The sequence below is a fragment of the Panthera pardus genome, unplaced genomic scaffold (genome assembly GCF_024362965.1).
Source record: "Panthera pardus isolate Hobbes unplaced genomic scaffold, ASM2436296v1 HiC_scaffold_25, whole genome shotgun sequence".
Classification (NCBI taxonomy): Eukaryota; Metazoa; Chordata; class Mammalia; order Carnivora; family Felidae; genus Panthera; species Panthera pardus.
In genome coordinates this window covers 90,096,096-90,115,725 of record NW_026526821.1, presented here as the reverse complement: position 1 = coordinate 90,115,725, position 19,630 = coordinate 90,096,096, and the positions used below count along the sequence as shown (strand labels likewise).

The 19,630-nt window shown below is 38.7% G+C and overlaps 1 protein-coding gene across 1 annotated transcript in view; it reads left to right on the top strand.

Moving 5' to 3' along the window:
- Positions 1-19,630, top strand: part of M1AP (meiosis 1 associated protein) — a 63,803-nt gene that overhangs the window by 21,401 nt on the left and 22,772 nt on the right. The window lies entirely within an intron of this gene.

Sequence of the window (19,630 nt, the reverse complement as noted above, 5' to 3'; positions counted from 1 at the left end):
TTTATTAAAAATTTTTTTTAATGTTTATTCAGTTTTGAGAGAGAGACAACACAGGAATGGGGGAGGGGCAGAGAGAAGGAGACACAGAATCCAAAGCAGGCTCCAGGCTCTGAGCTGTCAGCACAGCGAGATCATGACTTGGGCCAAAGTCGGACACTTAACCGACTGAGCCGCCTAGGCGCCCCTAGATACACATTTTAGAATGGTTTTTAATAAAATCTAAAAGGAAAAGATTAAATCACATTTGTATCAGTTAAGGTGTTCTTTTAACGTTCAGACTATAGAGCCTATTATATATTTTCTTGCAGCCACATAAGTGGTAATTCCTTTCGGCTCTTCTTGCTTGGTCTAACTTGTTCATTTTTTCTTTGTTTTAAAATGTAGCTGAAGATCCAGCCCAGCTCTCTTTGTGGTAGCTTTTATCTGGTCATTTTAACATTTTTTTTATTACAAGTTGTACAAATTTAAACATTGCGGGAGTATAATATAGATGGTTCAGAATGACCCAAAATTCTACTCTCTCCAGAGATAACCACCATCAGCTATGTAGGGCACATTCTGCTGAATCATTGTCCTTACACATATGGACATGGACATATATGTAACATTATTATTGTTATTAATACTTTCCTAAAAATGTACCTATATTCTGTCTGCATTTTTATTTTTTCATTTCTCTAATTATCCAGTAATTTTCTCCATATTGGCACATAGAGATCTAACACATTTCTTTTTAATAGCTGTGAGGCATTTTACTATATAAATTCATCACTATTTATTTAACTATCCAATTGGATTTTTACATTTTACTGAAGAACTGTGTGACTTCAACAAATTATTTAAACTTTTTATTCCACAATTTTTTCATTTACAAAATAGGGCTAATAAGAATAACTGCCTCATAGGGTTTATATGAGGATTAAATACACCTTGTATGTAAAGCACATAGAACAGTGCCTGGCACATGTGAGCAGTAAATAAATATTATCTGTTGATGTTAATAGTAGTAATAGAACCTTTTTGTATATGCCTTTTTACTGAGAATATTTCAAGCTCTAAAAATTTTATTGAAAAAGAAGATATGATCATAAAATAATTTTTAAATTTAAAACCATTCATAATCCCACTAGCTCATTACACTGATTTTATTTTTGCACATTGTTTCTCAGTAATTGGTTTTTTTGTGTTTGTTTGTTTTTTTAAGTAGGTTCCAGGGCCCAGCCCAGTGTGGGGCTTAAACTCAGGGCCCTGAGGTAAAGAGTCACATGCTTTGCTGACTAAGCCAGCCAGGTGCCCCTAGGTTACATTGTTACAATTCATGTATGTGGTGTTTTGTTTGTATGTAAAAAAATATCATAAAACACTTCCAACAGTTTTTGTTGCCTTTCTTTTCTGTTTATCCATTTTGTTCCTCTTTTGCTCTCAAAAGAGGACTAAGAAGTGTTGACTTATGAAATAGAGATATGAGGAGGTATACCTCTCACAGGGGAAGCTAGCAGACTTTTTTTTATCTTTACATGCCCTCTTTGCATATAAGCCAACCCTGCCCATTAGAGCAGATCCCTCATACTGGATCTTGATCATAAATTTAGGGTCTAAGAAAGCCTACCAATTCCAACAGCCAAAGATAATCCCATAAAACAGCCGTCAATGGAGGAAATAATGCTACTAGCTTGTCTCATTTTTAAGTAAGTTCTGAGCCTCAAGGAAAAGATACATGAACTAAAAGCCACATTCTCTTAACCTAACTCTGTTTATGGATCTCTAACTTCTGCTTTTTGATCATAATAATAGCAACATTTTATTAAGCACTTACTGTCCAAATACTTTCTGTTCTAAATAGTTTCCACATATTATCTTATTAATCCTCATGGATATAAATGAAGAAACTAAGACAGTTTCTTGTACAGATTAACTTTCCCTAGGTTTCTTAGTTAAGAGATAGAGCAGGGATTCAAGTCTAAGCAGTTCAACTCCAAATCTCGCATACTTAAACCATTCTCTTTACTGCCTTAGTTGAAAAGAGCAATGGAAATAATCAACAATTCAAAAGTTGGCTCTTTGAAAAAACTGATAAACAGAGAATCCTCTGGTGAAACTAATAAAGGAAAAAGAGAAAGAAGGAAAGAGGCACAAGAAACTATGTTAGGATTCAGAAAAGAGAACATAAATGGAGATAGAACTATGAATTCAAACATTTACACAAAAATGGACACATTCCTAAAAAGGTAACAAATTTGACTCACAAATAAAAAATCGGAATGGTTTCCATAATGTACCAATTTAGATAGCTTTACAGTTAAGTTATATCAAGCTTTCAAGGAACAGATCAGTCAAATCTTACACAAACTCTTCAAGAAGTGAAAGAAGGAAGGAAAAAAAGGAGGAAGGAGGAGCAGAGTGAGGGAGGGAGAGAGGGGAAAAGAAACAAGAAAACACCCCCCAGTCTCAAAAGACACCATGTATTAAGTGATAAGATAAATTATAATTATATTTCTAACTCATATGACAAATAAAGAGTTGGTATACAGAACAAAGAACTTCTTAAACTATTTTTTTAATGTTTATTTATTTTTGAGAGAGAGAGAAAGAATGCTAGCAGGGGAGGGGCAGAGAGAGACAGAGACACTGAATCAGAAGCAGGTTCCAGGCTCAGAGCTGTTACCACAGAGTATGGTGCAGATCTCAAACCCACAAAGCTGTGAGATCATGACCTGAGCTGAAGTCAGAGCTTAAGTGACTGAGCTACCCAGACGCCACAAAATAAAGAACTTTAAAAAAAAAAAATCCATATTTGAAATGAGCAAAAGATCTGAACAGGCATTTCACAGAGAAGAAAAAGTTGGTGGCAAATTAACATAAAAAAATTTCTTACCCTCATTAGTAAGCAGCAAAATACAAATTGAAATGATATACCATTTTGTGCTCACTAGTTTGCAAAAAATTAAGAAGTCTCACTATAGTGTTGACAATAGCAGAGCAGTAGAAACTCTCATACACTGATAGAGTGTAAATTGGTACACAGCTTGTCATTCTGTTGTAAAGTAACATTCACAATATCCTATAATCCAGCAATTCTGTTCCTAGAAGAATATCTCCAAAAATTTCTACAAATGTGTACCATTTGTACACATACAGGAATGTGAATATTGACATTATTCAAAAAGCCCCCAAATTAGAAGCCACTCAAATGTCCGTTGAATGAGGAATGAATAAATATTGCAAGGTATATTCACAAAATGGAATATCATACAGTTATGAAAATGAATGAACCACAGCTACATACAATGTGGATGAATCTTCTCAATATTGAGAAAACAGATAACAAAGATATATGATACCTCTTTATAAAGCTCAATCAAAATTAAGTAATAAAGTATTTGTTTAAAACAATAAAAGTACTTTTAAAAGGAAAGGAATGATAAACAAAATTCAGTGTGGCAAGGTGTCCCTTGGAGGAGATCAGAAAAAAGCATGCAGATATCTTGGTAGTAGTGTTGATGTTCTACATCTTAAGTAGAACAAGGATTCATGAGTATTCCTTGTGCCGTTACGCTTGTAGCTTAAATATGTGTTGCATATGTTCATTTGCATATAGTAAAAATCTTATAATAGCTTTCTAAAGAATGGCTAAGTAATAAATATGCCAAAATTTAAATGGCTAGTATGATCAATGCTCTTTGGCATCAAGAAGGCATCTGTCCAGATTGACAGCAGTGCACTCGCTTGGGTATGTTAGTCTTTCAGTCAGTTACAAATCAACCTAATGATGCTGTCAGCCAGCCTGTATTTCTCAGCCTTGTACACGAGGATATCAGGTTCTCTTTCTAAATGCTCACAAACCATCTGGTTAATATTTCGTCTAGACTTTGCTAGGGATCAATGTCAGCTCTTTTGGAAAGGTATTTTATCCATATGTGTTCTCAGGAAACACCAAATGTTAACAACCCAAACAGAAGATAAAGATTCATTGCTACCTAAAGGATTCCAGAAAAAAAGTAAAAACAAAAAAAGCCTATCTTATGCTTCATGCTTCAGTGCAGTTGTCAAACTCCACATATGGATTGTTTTCCCCTTTCAGCATCTTGGAAAATGGACCAGAAAATGCAGCTCTTCATCGAGTCTGTCTTTGATAACCACATTAAAGTCATTTCCCTGTGTGTTAAGACTAAATTAGAACCATTATTGTATTTATTACCTAAAGATTTTTAACACAGAGAGACATCTGCTTATTTCATTAATGGGAGCCATGGTCTCAGAAAATGTCAGTTCTTCCCTTTTTTTAAATTGAATTAAATAATTTTTTTTAGAGTTCAGAAAATCTAAAGTTGTTTGAAAATAAAGATTTAAAAAAATTTTCCTCACCAAGTTCATAAAGGAATAACTTACACATTGTACATTGCATCCATTCAAAGTGTACAATTCAGTGAGTTTTGACAGTTGTATAAGCCCACAAATCATCACCCCAATTGAAATACAGAACATATCTATCATGCCTAAAAGATTCCTTATGCCCCTTTACACTCCTTTCCTCCCTCATTTCCGTAGAATATACCACTGATGTGCTTTTTGTCTATAGATTAGTTTGCATTCTATACAAATAGAATCATACGGTACATACTTTTATGTCTGACTTCTTTCTTTCAGATTTTGAGACTAATCCATGTTGTTGTTTATACCAGTAGTTTCTTTTTATTGCTGACTAGTAGTATATTGTACAAATATGCCGCATTTTGTTTAACCATTCACCTGGTAATGGGCATTTTTGCTGTTTCAGTTTTTGACTGTTGGGACTAAAGCTGTTGCAAATATCCATAAACAAATCTTTATATGGATATGTTTTTATTTTTCTTAGGTCTTACTGTGCTTATGGTTCATCTTTTTTCATCCATTTGTTTCAACCCATTTGTGTCTCTATACTTAAAGTTTATCTCTTATAGACAGTATGTAATTGGGTTTTGCTTTTTATCCATTCTGCTAATCTCGGCCTTTTATTTGGACTATATACTCCATTAACATTTACCCTAAGTATTGATATGGTTGCATTTAGGTATACTGTTTTATTTTTTGTTTGTCTTCTCAGGGTTTTCTTCACCTTTCCCCTGCTTTCCCGCTTTTTTTAGATTATTACTTTTAGATCGCTTCTCAGCCTTTTGGCTAAGATCAAGTGTAGATTATTACTTTTAGAATTCTATTTTATCTGTTGTCATTTAACTATCCTTCCGTGCATTACTTTTTAGTGGCTGCTCTAGGGATTATATGTCCTTAACTTGTCACAGTCTACTCAGAGTCAATATACTACCATTTCACGTAAAACATAGAAGCCTCAAGATTACAATACTTTAGGGTTGCCTGACTGGCTCAGGCAGTGGAGCATGTGACTCTTGATCTCAGGGTTGTGAGTTTGAGTCCCATGCTGGGTGTAGAGGTCACTTAAAAAAATAATAAAATAGGGGCACCTGGGTGGCTCAATTGGTTAAGTGTCTGACTTCAGCTCAGGTCATGATCTCATGGTTTGTGAGTTCGAGCCCCACGTTGGGCTCTATGCTGACAGCTAGCTCAGAGCCTGAAGCCTGTCTTCAGATGCTGTGTCTCCCTCTCTCTCTGTCCCTCCCCTGTTCATGTTCTCTCTCCCCCTCAAAAATAAATAAAACGTTAAAAAAATTTTAATAATAAAATAAAATAATTGTGATACTTTACATAAAATGTAGAAATCTTACAGGGATTAAAGGATATTTTTTAACTTTTCTGCAGCCTGCTTAGAATTAATATAGTACCATTTCATGTAAAATATAGAAACCTTGCAACTATATAGACACACAGACACTGTCTTTTATGTTGTAGTTGTCATGTGTGTTACGTATACATTATAAATTACACAAGACAGTATCATAAATTTTGCTTTAAACAATCATGTGTATTCTAAAGAACCTAAGAGAAAAAAGTCTTTTATGTTACCTTTTCCAGTGTTCTTCATTCATTCCTGAAGATCCAAGTTTCCTTTGGATATCATGTCCTAAAGGTCAAAGAATTTTAATATTTATTGTAGCTAGTTCTGATGGTGACACATTCTCTTAGTTTGTTATTTATCTGAAAGTGCATATTTCACCTTTATTCTTTAAGAGTATTTTCTTGTATATAGAATTATGGGTTGACAGGTTATTTTTTCTTTCAGCACGTTAAAAATGTCGTTCCACTGTCTTTTGGCCTTCCCTGGTTTCTGATTAAAAGTCTCAGTCATTAAATCACGTTCCTCTGTATAGAAAGGATCATTTATCTGGCAGCTTTCAAGAATTTTCTCTTTATGTTTGTTTTACGATGATGTGACCAGGCACAGATTTCTTATTTAGGGTTCACTGAGCTGCTTGAATCTATAGTCATTCTGTGCCCAATTCCAATGTGTGGGGGCAATTTCCCACAAAAGCAGTTCTCCTACACCAGCTGGATGTCCTACAGCTTAACTCAACTCTAGCACTATCCAGAGATAGCATCAGATCCACAAATTAAGGGCTCTGTCCCACAATAATTTCGCACCTGCACACATGTGCACACATGCACATGCACACACCAGATACCGCTTACAAGTCCAGGTTGTCACCTATGCTTCTGACTGATCAGCTATAAATCAGAGGTTCCAATGACCACCTCCTTGGATTTGATTAATTTGCTAGAGTGGCTCATAGAACTCAGAGAAACATTTTACTTACTAGATTACCATTTTATTATAAAAGGGTAGAACTCAGGAACAGCCCAATAAAAGAAATGCATAGAACAAACTGTGTGAAAAGAGAATCAGAGCTTCCATGCCCTCTCCCAGTACCCCACTCTCCCCAAATCTCCTCGTGTTCATTAACCCAGAAGCTCTCTGAACCATGTCCTTTTAGGGGGTTTTATGGGGAATTCATTGTATAGGCACAAGTGATTAAATCATTGGTCATTGGTAATTGATTCAACTTCCAGGTCCCTTTCCCCTCCCCAGAGGCCACTATGTGGAACTGAAAGTTCCAACCGCTTAATCACATGATTGACTCCTCTGGCAACTGGACCCCATCCTTAGGTGCTTTCCAAAAGTTGCCTCATTAATACAACAAAAGATACCTTTATTGCTGTCATCACTTAGGAAATTCCAAAGAGTTTAGGAGCTCTGTGCCAGAAACAGGACAAAGACCAAATATATCTTTCTTATTATAAGTTACAGTATCACAACCTATATATAAATTTATATCCTTGACTCAATGTGGGAAATTTTCTGCCATCATCTCTTCAGGTATATTTACCATCTCATTCCCCTTTGTCTCTTTTTCTGGGACTCCAATTACCCACGTGTTAAACATTTTAAAATTGCTTTACAGTTTTCCAAGCCTCTGTGGTTGGTTTTGTTTTGTTCAAACTTTTTTCTTTCTCTTTTTCAGATTATCTCCATTGACCTATCTTTAAATTCACGGCCTCTCATCTCTTATCTCCACTCTGCTTTTAAGCCCATGCAGTGAATTTTTTTTATTCAATATTGTATTTTTCAGTTCTAAAATTTTTATATTATTCTTTTTTATATTTTCTATTTCCCTGTTGATATTTCCTATCTTTGCATTTATTATGAACATATTTTCCACTCATTTAGCATAATTATAATTTATTATATAATTATATAATTATGCTGCTTTAAAGTCTTTGATAAATCTGATAGCTTTCTCATCTCAGTGTTTGCTTCTGTTGATTGTATTTTCCTTTGAAACTGGGTCACATTTTCTGACTCTTCGTATGCCAAAAACATTTGGGTTGTATTTTGTGAATGTTGTTATAGGGACTCTGGATTCTACTATATAACTCTGAAAAGTAATTGTTTTGGTAGATAATTAACTTTGTTAGATTCAAACTGTAATCTGTCATGGCTTGCAGTAGTCAGGGACTCAGATATCATTTGCATTAACACTAAACTATGAGCTGCTTTCAGTTTGCCCCATACATGTGTAGTGCAAGGGTCAGCAAGATGCCTGGACTGAGTTTTAAACACACAATTTTGGGTTCTCTGGCTCCCTCCTTTCTTGGATTTTTCCTCACTTTCTGGAGTCTCTGTTTGCCCCAGGCTCCTTCCCCTGGTAAGGCCAGTGAAAGACAGAGGCCTTTCTATTAAGGTTTTAGCTACATGCTAAGGTAACACTGAGGTCACCCTCAGGGGAACCCATTCTTTGCTGGTTACTTACTCTCAAGTTTCAATTCCTCTCTGAAATACGCTTTTGTTCAATCTCCACAGCCCTCAGCTGTTAGTTTTTTACTACACACACACACACACACGTATATATATGTGTATATAAAAATGTGTGTGTATATAATCTATATCTAGAGTTTATAGCTGTTATTTAGAGGAAAATCAGTTTGTAAGGTATTAGAACCCAACCAGTCGGGAAGTCCCTATTCACTGTTGATCAGTTTGGTTCTTTCTTTTTACCTCCTCTTCTATCTTCCATTCACTTCAGTAAGCTCAAGTGCTCCATCATTTCTCTCTGTCTTTATGAGACTATAACTTAAAAGAAGTTCTTCTGATTAAATCCCAACTCATCTCTCCACCTCCTTTCTCCTTCTCATCCTTTAGCACCTACAGATGCACATACTACCCCAGCTTTACTTGGCAAATGACCTTTCTTATTTCCACCCAGCCTTGGACAATCTGGCCACTTCCCCACCTGAAATTGGCCCCATCATATACCTAGCACTGGAGCATTAGTTAGCATAATACAAGGATTGATTGGGGACAGAAATAGACCCAAGTACAGATGTAAATATAGTATAAGATAAAGGTAGCCTCTCAAATTACAAGAGCAAAAATGGACTTGTTCCAGAAGTGGTGCTGGGGCAACTGGCTAACCATCTAGAAAGTATTCCAAGTGGACCAGGGACCTAAATGTAAAGAATGATATTTAAAGAGTAGTAAAAGGAAACACTGATATATTCCTTTATAATCTTAGAATAGAGAAAGTTTCTCTACCTATGACTCAAAATCCAGGTATAGTATTTTTTTAACTACATAAAAATTAACTGTATAAAAACAAAAATATAGCAAAATAAAAATATGGCATGGCAAAAGCCACCAGAAGCAAAGTCAAAAGACAACTTAAAAACTAGGTCAAAGTATTTGCAATTTGAATCGGGGGGGGGGGGGGGCGGGGTGTAGAGAGGAAGAACTAATATCTCTAATATAAAAAGAACACTTAAAAACTTAGGGGAAAAAAAAGACAAAAACCCTACAGAAAAAATGGACAAAAGACATGAGCAGATAATTCAAAAGATATTTTAAAATGGCCCTTAAACATATGAAAATATTTTCAACATCACTCATAGTTACAAAAATGAAAATTAAGATCACACTGACATACTACTTCCCACCTGTTTAAAAAAAGTATGAGAACACATTCTGTTGGTGAGGCTACCCATCCATACATTGCTGGTAGAATGCACAGTGGCACAACCCTTTTGGAGAGGTATTTGGCAATATCTAACAAAATGATATGTGCATTTACCTTTTGTTTGTTTGCATTTTTTTGTTGCTGTGGATTCATTTATTGAAATTTTTAAAATTTTAGTCTCTTTTTAAGTTTTTATTTAAATTCCAGTTAGTTAACACACAGTGTAATATTAGTTTCAGGTGTACAATTTAATGACTCAACACTTCATACATCATCCGCTGCTCATCACAAGTGCACTCCTTAAACCTCATCACCTATTTAACCCATCCCCCCACCCATCTCCTCTCCAGTAACCATCAGTTTGTTCTCTATAGTTTAGAGTCTGTTTCTTGGTTTGCCTCTCTCTTTTTTTACCCTATGCTTGTTTGTTTTGTTTCTTAAATTACACATATGAGTGAAATCGTATGGTATTTGTCTTTCTCTGACTGATTTATTTCACTTAGCATAATACTGTCTAGCTCCATCCACATCATTGCAAATGGCAAGATTTCATTCTTTTTGATGTTTGAGTAATATTCCATTTTATATATATAGCCCATCTTTACCTGTTCATCAGTTGATGGACATTTGGACTGTATCCATAACTTGGCTATTGTAGATAATGATGCTATAAACATCAGGGTGAACATATCCCTTTGAATTAGTATTTTGTATTCTTTGGATAAGTACCTAGTAGTACAATTGCTGGATCATAGGGTTTAGTTCTATTTTTAACTCTTTGAGAAACCTCCATTGCTCTGGAGAGCAACTCTCCAGAGTTGCTGCACCAGTTTGTATTTCTACCAATGGTGCATGAAGATTCCTCTTTCCCCACATCCTCAACAACACCTATTGTTTCCTGTGTTGTTGATTTTAGCCATTCTGACAGGTGTGAGATGATATCTTATTGTACGTTTGATTTGCATGTCCCTGATGATAAGTGATGTCGAGTATCTTTTCATGCGTCTGTTGGCCATGTGTATGTCTTCTTTGTAAAAATGTCTATTCATGTCTTCTGCCCACTGTATAATTGGATTATTCAGTTTTGGGGCATGTGCATTTACTCACCACTCCCATTTCTAGAAATACAATACCCTGAAGATGTACACTTCCAATAGCACAAAAATCCATACATATATGAAGGATCGCAAAGCTGTCACACAGTCTGTCTAGATATGCTTTATGATTTTTTGGGTCTCTGTGTCTTTTTTTGCATATAAATTTTTTTAATATTTATTTTTTTTTGAGAGAGAGACAGAGACAGAGCACAAGTGGGGGAGGGGCAGAGAGAGAGAGGGAGACACAGAATCTGAAACAGGCTCAAGGCTCTGACACGGGGCTCGAACTTGTGAGCAGCAAAATCATGACCTAGGCCAAAATCAGACACTTAACCAACTGAGCCACCCAGGCACCCAGATGGATCTCTGTGTCTTTTTAAAACTGTTTCTTCTTCTACCAAGCTCTCCAGTAAGTTTTATATTCTTTCTTGGTTCCTCTTACTTTTGTTTTCACCTCAGAGTAAATCCTTACTTTGGCTCCATTGGGCATTACAGAGGCAAAGCTCTTTGGGCTAGTTCTTGGGGCCATGCTAATATATTTAGTGCCTTCCCAGCCCCACATCCTCTTCATTCAAACCTCTTTTCTTTAACTATTCTATTTTTTTTTTAATTTGAGAGAGAGAGAGAGAGAGAGAGGGAGAGAGAGAGTGTGTGTGTGAGCAGAGGAGAGGGACTGAGGGAGAAAGAGAGAGAGGTCATGTGGGATCATGACCTGAGCCGATATCAAGAGTCAGACGCTCAACCCACTGAGCCACCCAGGCGCCCCCATTCAAACCTCTTAAATAACCTGCTTTCCTGTTCTCCCTCACCACAGTGCCTATGAAAACACTTTCTCCTAGTCACGTTTTCAGATTTGCGTTGCAATTTACCTTAAAGGCTTTTTTGTTTATAGACTATGTAAATATGTTTGTGCAGGAAAAAAAGACTCTTTAAATACTGTCTAAGTCTAGTATTTTCCAAGTTAAACTATGCTTTAGACTTTGGTATCTCAGTCAGGAGCAACCAACCTCTTTTGCATGTGGGTTGTATTTTTTTTTTTTTTTAGTAAAATGAAAATAGAACTATTAAGGCCCATAAATGAAATATGTTTTCTTACAACTTGTATAGTTTATTGAAGAGAAAAATATCACACACAAGAAAGAAAGAAAGAAAGAAAGAAAGAAAGAAAGAAAGAAAGAAAAGAAAGAAAGAAAGAAAAAAAGAAAGAAAGAAAAAAAGAAAGAAAGAAAGAAAGAAAGAAAGAAAGAAAGAAAGAAAGAAAGAAAGAAAGAAAAGGAAGAAAGAAAGAGAAAGAAAGGGTACTGGATTTTAGTGACTAAAATGTTCACATGCAGACAGCTAGAAGGCAGTTTTCTAATCTTTCATACCTTAGGGACGGCTGGGTGGCTCAGTCAGTTAAGCAGCCAACTCTTGATTTCAGCTCAGGTCATGATCTCACAGTCATGATCTCATAGTCTTATGAGATTGAGCCCCGAGTCGGGCTCCGTGCTGAGGGTGGAGTCTTCTTGGGATTCTCTCTCTCCCCCTTTGCCGCTGCCCTGCTTGTGTGCACACTGTCTCTCAAAATAAAGAAATAACATTTAATCTTCCATCCCTTATAGTTGCATGATGCCTTAAAGTCTACGGAGTGCTTTCAGGTATCAACATTTTTTTTGTATCCAAATGAATGCCAAGCCTAGGTATTACTATCATTCCCACTTTACGGATGGAGAAATTGAGCTTAGAGTGATGAGAGACTAGTCTAAGATCACAAAGTAAGCAACAGGCTGGCCAGAATTAGTTTATCCTGTGCAGTGCAGCATTTATTGAGCTCCTGTTGTATGCCAGACACTGTGCTAGTGCTGGGGGTACCGAGGTGGATAAGGTGCTGAATCTGGTGCCCTCAGGCATACACACACCCTTCACTAACCCAGACCCTCCTTTCCTGCATCTGCAGGATCTCCTCTGGGGTTGGGCTGCCCAGAGCAGGGTGCCTTACACGACTCAAAACAGGATGACTAGCAGGGAATACCATCAGCTTCTTGTAACCAGGGTTGTTCCTGTGGCTCCAGAGGTGTGGGGATTAGGGGTGCAGTGCCCATGGGGCAGTCCTCACCATCAGTCATAGCCTTCTGCCCCCCTTACAAATACATAAGCCTAAGAAAAAGAGATTCTAAAATCTCCCGGTCAATGTAATTGCTCTGGAAACATTTTCTTTTCCTAATTCGTCTGCTTACTTTGAAATTAGGTTGGGATCTATTTCAGAGCTAGGGAGGCCCGTAGTTCCTGAGTTTATTACTCACAGTGTAGAACATCCACCGTAAATCATTTCATGATGATTTTATTCTTTAGTTGAGTCTTTTTTTAGCCCACCTCAGGCTATATCAGCTTGACTGTCTACCATAGAACTTCCTGGGTAGCCAACTAGGCTGGGAAAGAGGCATGTCCACTTCAGGCTGAGGGGTCTCTGCTTGAGCTCTGCTCCTGGGATTCCCAGATTCCTTTCCTCTCCTTCCACCACCACTCACTACCACCACAGAACAGGAAAGCCTGTGTGGGATGGCTGAGCAGAGACATGTGGGCATTCCATGCAAGCTAATAGTTTTGTACACCTGCAGACAAATATTTCTAAAATACTAATTCAACAATTGTTTAGGAGCCAAAGGCTACAAAGAGAAAGAGAAAGGAAAGAAGTGCTGGCTGTGCTGTGTCCCAATCTTGCACATTTCCCTAAGCAAAACCTAAGCCTCGCAATAATGGAAAATACCCTTCTTAGAAGCTACTGTAGTGCCTACCTCTTGTTACCTGCGCATGTGCCTCTGGAGTCCTCATCCTTCACCCCGGCAGCTTATCAGCCAGGCCTCACTTTCTCCCTTATTCTGCTTTAGCCTTCTTGCTATTCCTCCAATAGCAGGGATAGCAAGACTCACTCTCACTTGGTTCAAGTCTCTCTCTGTTCAACTGTCACCTTCTTAGAGAATACTTACCTGTCCAGCCAAACTAAATATTCACACACACACACACCATACCCTTATCATGCTTTATTTTTTTTTCATACCGTCTATCATTATCTGTTGTTTTCTGTTTCAATCATTTGTGTGTTGTTTGTTTATTGTTTGTTTGTTCCCACTAGAATATAAGCAATGAAAGCAGAGACTTTGTCTCTTTCATTGTTGACAAAATTAGTGCCCAGATCCTAGAAGGCACTAAATAAATAATTATTGGAATGATGAATTAAATAAATGAAAGGATAAATGAATGAATGTCATCACTGCTTTCCCTGAGAACAGTTCTGGGAAATAAATTCTATCCTCATTATAGTTCTAGTGATGTTTTACCTCTCTTGGAGATTGGAGCCCTGGGAAGATAGTCAGCACTTGGTCAGTCCTGCACTCATTGCCCTGCAGAGTCTGCACCGCCGTAGCCATCACTGCCCTGTCACCTCCTGTCAAGGAGCTTCTCCTTTCTCCCAGGGTCCAAGGATCGCCTCCACAAATGAGGCACGTGAGTTCGCAAAGACAAGCCAGACTGCCCCCAACATTGTGAACTGTTGGAGATCATCCTCATGTCATTGTTGATTTAAAGACAGTGGTTGGATGGCTCTGCATAGTTGTTCCTGAGCAAACTTTGTCCACTCTGATTACTTACCCTAGTTATTAACATCCTGTACTACCCCTGTATTCAGAAGGTAGACAGCACTAATTGCAAACAGGCCCAGGGAGGTTAAGAAATCACAATTCTGTAGTTTTTTTTTTTTTTATGTTTGTTTATTTATTTTTGAGAGAGACAGAGCGAGTGGGGTTAGAGCAGAGAGAGAGGGAGAGAGAATCCCAAGCCAGCTCTATGCTGTCAGCACAGAGCCCAACATGGGGCCCAAACTCATGAACCGTGAGATCATGACCTGAGCCGAAACCAAGAGTTGAATGCTTAACCAACTGAGCCACCCAGGCGCCCCCACAATTCCATAGTTTTTTGCAGTGGTTCTTGACCTTTTTGGGGTCACAGCACTGTTGAGAATCTGATATAAGCTAAGGGCCTATCCCCCTCCTCCACCCTATTAGAATACACCTATACATGTACAGATGGAATTGTATACAATTTCAGGGGGTTTCCAGAACCACTAATGCCTATCCTGCCCAAGGACAAGCCATATGAGGGCCATTTGAAAAGGAACCATTCTGTCCTATAGGCCTGGGGAGGGTCTACAGGACTGAGCTGGATCACCATTTTCCTGGGCCTCAACTTTAAATATTCTACATCTGTTTGTGTGTTAAAGTGTTACATTCTCCCACCTTAAACACATTTCCATTGTGGAACCCTGTTTTAGGGTTGAATTCTGAGAAGAACTGCTTTAGGCATTACCTAAATTCTCATTATTCTCAATGATTTGGCCTTCTTAGTTTTTCGTATTATTGTGGCCCTTCCAGAAAAGCTTTCAAAGAGCTCAGTAAAGGGTATCACTACATGTGGCCACAGGAGGGCAGGGCAAGTCCAAACACTGACTGTGAATGCTGCCTGCAGCTCGCTGCAAAGCACCAGTCCTTCCTCCCTTGTCCTAACCACCCGAACACCCAGAGCCACACTTACTCCTGTAACCTTCCTATTTCATACTGTCAGTGGGACCTGTCTCATTCAGTGCCCAGTGCCCTGCTCGCCAGTCAAGGTGGGAGCTGCTCTTCAACATCTGAGAAGTGAGAAGTCTCTTCCCCATCCCCCAGGTTTAGCACATTTCATTGTTTGTGAGAAACACAGTTCTGCATGTTGGTGTTCTTACCTATGTTAGTGGTGGGGAGAAAATGCCATTTCTTGGACCTGTGCATGCCATTCACACATAATCATCTCACTTCTTCTGCCTCACTATAACTATGAAACGGGTTGTACTTTGTCCAAAGTCACATAGCTAACAACTTTTTTTTTCAATGTTTATTTATTTTTTTGAGAGATAGACCGTGAGCAGGGAAGGGTCAGAGAGAGAGAGTGACACAGAATCTGAAGCAGGCTCCAGGCTATGAGCTGCCAGCACAGAGCCCAATGCAGGGCTTGAACTCACAAACCACGAGATCATGACCTGAGCCAAAGTCACCGCTTAACCGACTGAGCCACCCAGGTGCCCCCATAGCTAACAACTTTTAAGTCGCAATTCAAACCCTGCTCTTAACATTACATCCCACTACTTTTCATAAACTCACGGAAAGAGAAGAAAACCCTTCAGAAGAAACAAATTAGCAAATGTAATTAGTATTGCCCAAATGGAGCCCACAGATACCCAAGAGGTGCTGATTAAACCCAAATAAGGGAGAATATAATTAAGGATAACTTCCGGGACAGAGTCAGTTCCCAGTTGAGCTCTGGGGGAGGAGCAAGCCATGGATTGACAGAGTAATAAAAGCACTAAGGAAGGAAGGAAGTCATGTGGTAAGGAGACTAATTTAGTTGAAGCAGAAGAGTTACAGGAAAAAGTAATGAGAGCTGAGGAAGGGGAGCAATTGTTTAACACAGCAGGCATTTGCTAAGCTTCAGCTGTAAGCTAACTACTGCGCTAGGGGTTAGGGAAATGGGCACATAGGATCTCAACAGGTAGGGATGGGGAGGAACCATATGAGCCATCACAGAAGAAGGGAAGGGTGAGGTATGTGAGGAATAATAAGTAGAAGCAAATGGTTTAGGGTAAGTGAGGAGCATCAAGAAAATGACCAAGGAAGGCAGTATGTGCTCTTTAGCAAAGGAGGGAACTGATGAAACCATGTTTTAGAAAAATTAACTGGTAGTAGTACCTAAGAAGTACTTGAAGGGAAGGAATGGAGTTCATAGGACAATTAAGAGGCCACTACTATGATCCAGACGTAAGGAAAGGAGTGCCTGAACCAGTGACAGAGAAAATGGAAAAGAAGTTCCCCTCTAGTGTGTTCTGGTTTCCACATTAGTCTTTAGCTTGGACAATGTGACTGGCCCTGACAAGCTGCTGGCTCCTTTCTAAGCCTGCAAAACTGTGGGCTTAAATATGAAGCTTACATGAGGATTTTTTCAAAGGAAGAAGGTCCGCTCTGTGGCTCTCCCAAGGATCTGTAGTTAAGAAGTTGGAAAAAACTTCAGTAACACTGATGGGGTGTCTGCAGGGAAGGCTGGCATTTTCCTTCATAAAGGTACCATGTTTCAGGCTTCATTCTTCAGCTTTACAAGGTCAGAAAGTTGATTTTGTCAGTATCCTCTCAGAGATAGACTTACCTTACCAAGCTCAAGACCAAAGTATAAGCCAGAATATTTTAGACAGAGAACCATAACCACCATAACACCAAGAACAGCAGAGACTTAAACACTTCCTTCCACTGGGACAGGTCACTGAGCCAGCATGCCCTCTCCTCCTAGCCATACTTGGATGGGTGCTGCCTGTGCATGCCCCTGTTGCTCTCCTTCTCTGTGCTCCATTTCTGGCCAACCCTCTCCCCTCCTAATAGACACATTCGTTCTTTGGATAAGCCAGTCCCACCCATAGGCTATAGCCAAATCTTGCTTTGGTCAGTAAGCCATTCTCTTTTCCTAAGGTAACTGTTTTTCACTGACCTCACCACTCTGTGTTGATACTATAGTTTAACAATTGAGAAGACTCCTCTATTTTTCTATTTCCAGATGTTTGATGGGAGATAACTTTGCTGTGGTTTCCTTATACTGCCATGGTAGGAGTTTCTAATCTTCTGCCTTTTCCCTGAGGAAAAGAAAAGAAACACATTTTTTTTCTGCAAAATTCCATTGTTTTAACTTGAAACCATATTTTCCTCTCCACTCTCTGAGATCCTTTGCTCAATTCCATTTCTTTAGTTCTGTATGTGCCTTCTTATGCTTCAGTAATGATTTTGCCTCACTGAAGTTCTGGATTCAGTTCTTTGCATACTTGTTACTCAAATTGAAGTCCAGGCCTCAGGCTCAGAAAAATCAAATTACTTCTTGTTTTGCCTGTGACAAAATAAAATTCACATTATTTTTTTTTAGTTTTTAATGTTTATTTATATTTTAGACAGAGAGAGACAGAGAGTGTGTGTGAGTGGTGGAGTAGCAGAGAGAGAGGGAGACACAGAATCTGAAGCAGGCTCTGGGCTCTGAGCTGTCAGCACAGAGCCCGATGCGGGGCTCAAACCCACAAACTGTGAGATCATGACTTGAGCTGAAGTCGGATGCTTAACCGACTGAGCCACCCAGGCACCCCTATAAAATTCACATTATTAAAAAGATAGTTTCCCTTTACTCACGAGGAATATTTCTTAGGCAGTGACTTCATATTTATCACTGTAGTACCTAAAGCGTTATGTGACAGATGACAGTGTGAAGAGGAATGGTCAAGAATAATGTAGATTTTTTGTTTTCACTCTTATGTGGATCCTGAGAAACTTAACAGGAACCCATGGAGGAGAGGAAGGAAAAAAAAAAAAAGAGAGAGAGAGGTTAGAGTGGGAGAGAGCCAAAGCATAAGAGACTCTTAAAAAATGAGAACAAACTGAGGGCTGATGGGGGGTGGGAGGGGGGGAGGGTGGGTGATGGGTATTGAAGAGGGCATCTTTTGGGATGAGCACTGGGTGTTGTATGGAAACCAATTTGACAATAAATTTCATATATTTAAAAAAATAATGTAGTTTTATAAATTCCTTAAAGGAAAAGAGTATCATAATATTTGTACTCAGCACAATATTTCATCTTCTACGTAGTACATAATAAAAATTACTGCTTGATGGAATGAATGAAATACTTAGCCAGTGAATCCTCAGAACTGTTATGGAAGATGGCAGAGTTTTACTCATGCTAGTCAAAGAGAAATGCATTTGGAGTCCCTTTTCAGCCACAGCATAAGTCGTTAAGTATGACATGAAGTCATCTGAGTCTCCCCACACCTCCCCATGTGGTACCAACACGCTGGACTGAAGCCCTTTGTTCCCTGTGGAGTCTGCCACCTCTGCCTCCTTGTCCTCAGGAATGTCGTTCTAGAAATAAACCAGCCTTCTCCCTGGGGTCTATGAGTCATACACAGAAGTTAATTCATCAATTTTCTTAGGCTCTTTGTAAAAGTATTTCAGAGAGTCCCTCATGGTGAGGCGAAAAAAATCAGGTTTCTTTTCAGTTTCTTTCCAGCTCTTGCCTCATTTCCTCTCTCTGTGCTTCCTCTACCACCTTATATTTGGCTTTTACTGACAACCTTTACCTGCAGACCCAGACCCCAGTTCCTGAGCTAGTGTTGCCTGAAGCAGGAAGTAGACCAGCAAAGCCTCACCACCCCACATCCCTAGCTCCTTTCACTCAGATTTGAAATCAAATCATATTCTACCAGACCATTCCTGTCTTCCTGGCCGCTAGTCACACTTGTGAGTTACAGCGTGCCAATGACAGACTTGTATAATCGTGTCAGAGGGGAAGCCCGGGAGTACATCATTTTTTTTCTTTTACTTTTTTTAAAAATTTGCTTTTTATAGAAGAAGCAATAACTGAATACATTTTTACTGTGAAACAAGAGCTGAAGAAGCTGGAGTCCCCTGGGTTTTTTTTTTTAATTTTTTTAATGTTTATCTATTTTTGAGAGAGAAAGAGGCAGAACACAGGTGGGGGAGGCGCGGGGGGGAGAGGGGGGTGGCGGGCAGGGACACAGAATCCAAAGCGGGCTCCAGGCTCAGAGCTGTCAGCACAGAGCCCACCGCAGGGCTTGAACTCACAGACTGTGAGATCATGGCCTGAGCTGAAGTTGGATGCTTAATTGACTGAGCCACCCAAGTGCCCTCTGAAGTTCCCCCCTTGTTAACTGAGTATTTAACTTGCATTGCTGTATTATTTTTTTGGCCGTTTTTGTATTCCAGAATGTTTTCTAAATACAATGAAATTCAAACTGTATAGTTTGAATGATACAAAGGAAACGTATTTCAGAACTCTGCCCTGTTTCCACTCCTGTTCACCATTAACAATTTGATGGTAGCCTTCCAGACCTTTGTAAAAGGCATTTACATTCATACGTATGTACTTAATCCAATGATTTTATTTTTATATCAGTGGGTTCATACTACACATCTGTTCTACAACTTTCTTTATTCACTTACTGTCTCTTAGCTTTCCATGTCAGTACATTTAACTTTATTTTGCTTGTTAACAGCTGTATAATACTCCAAAGGTTGAGTGTGC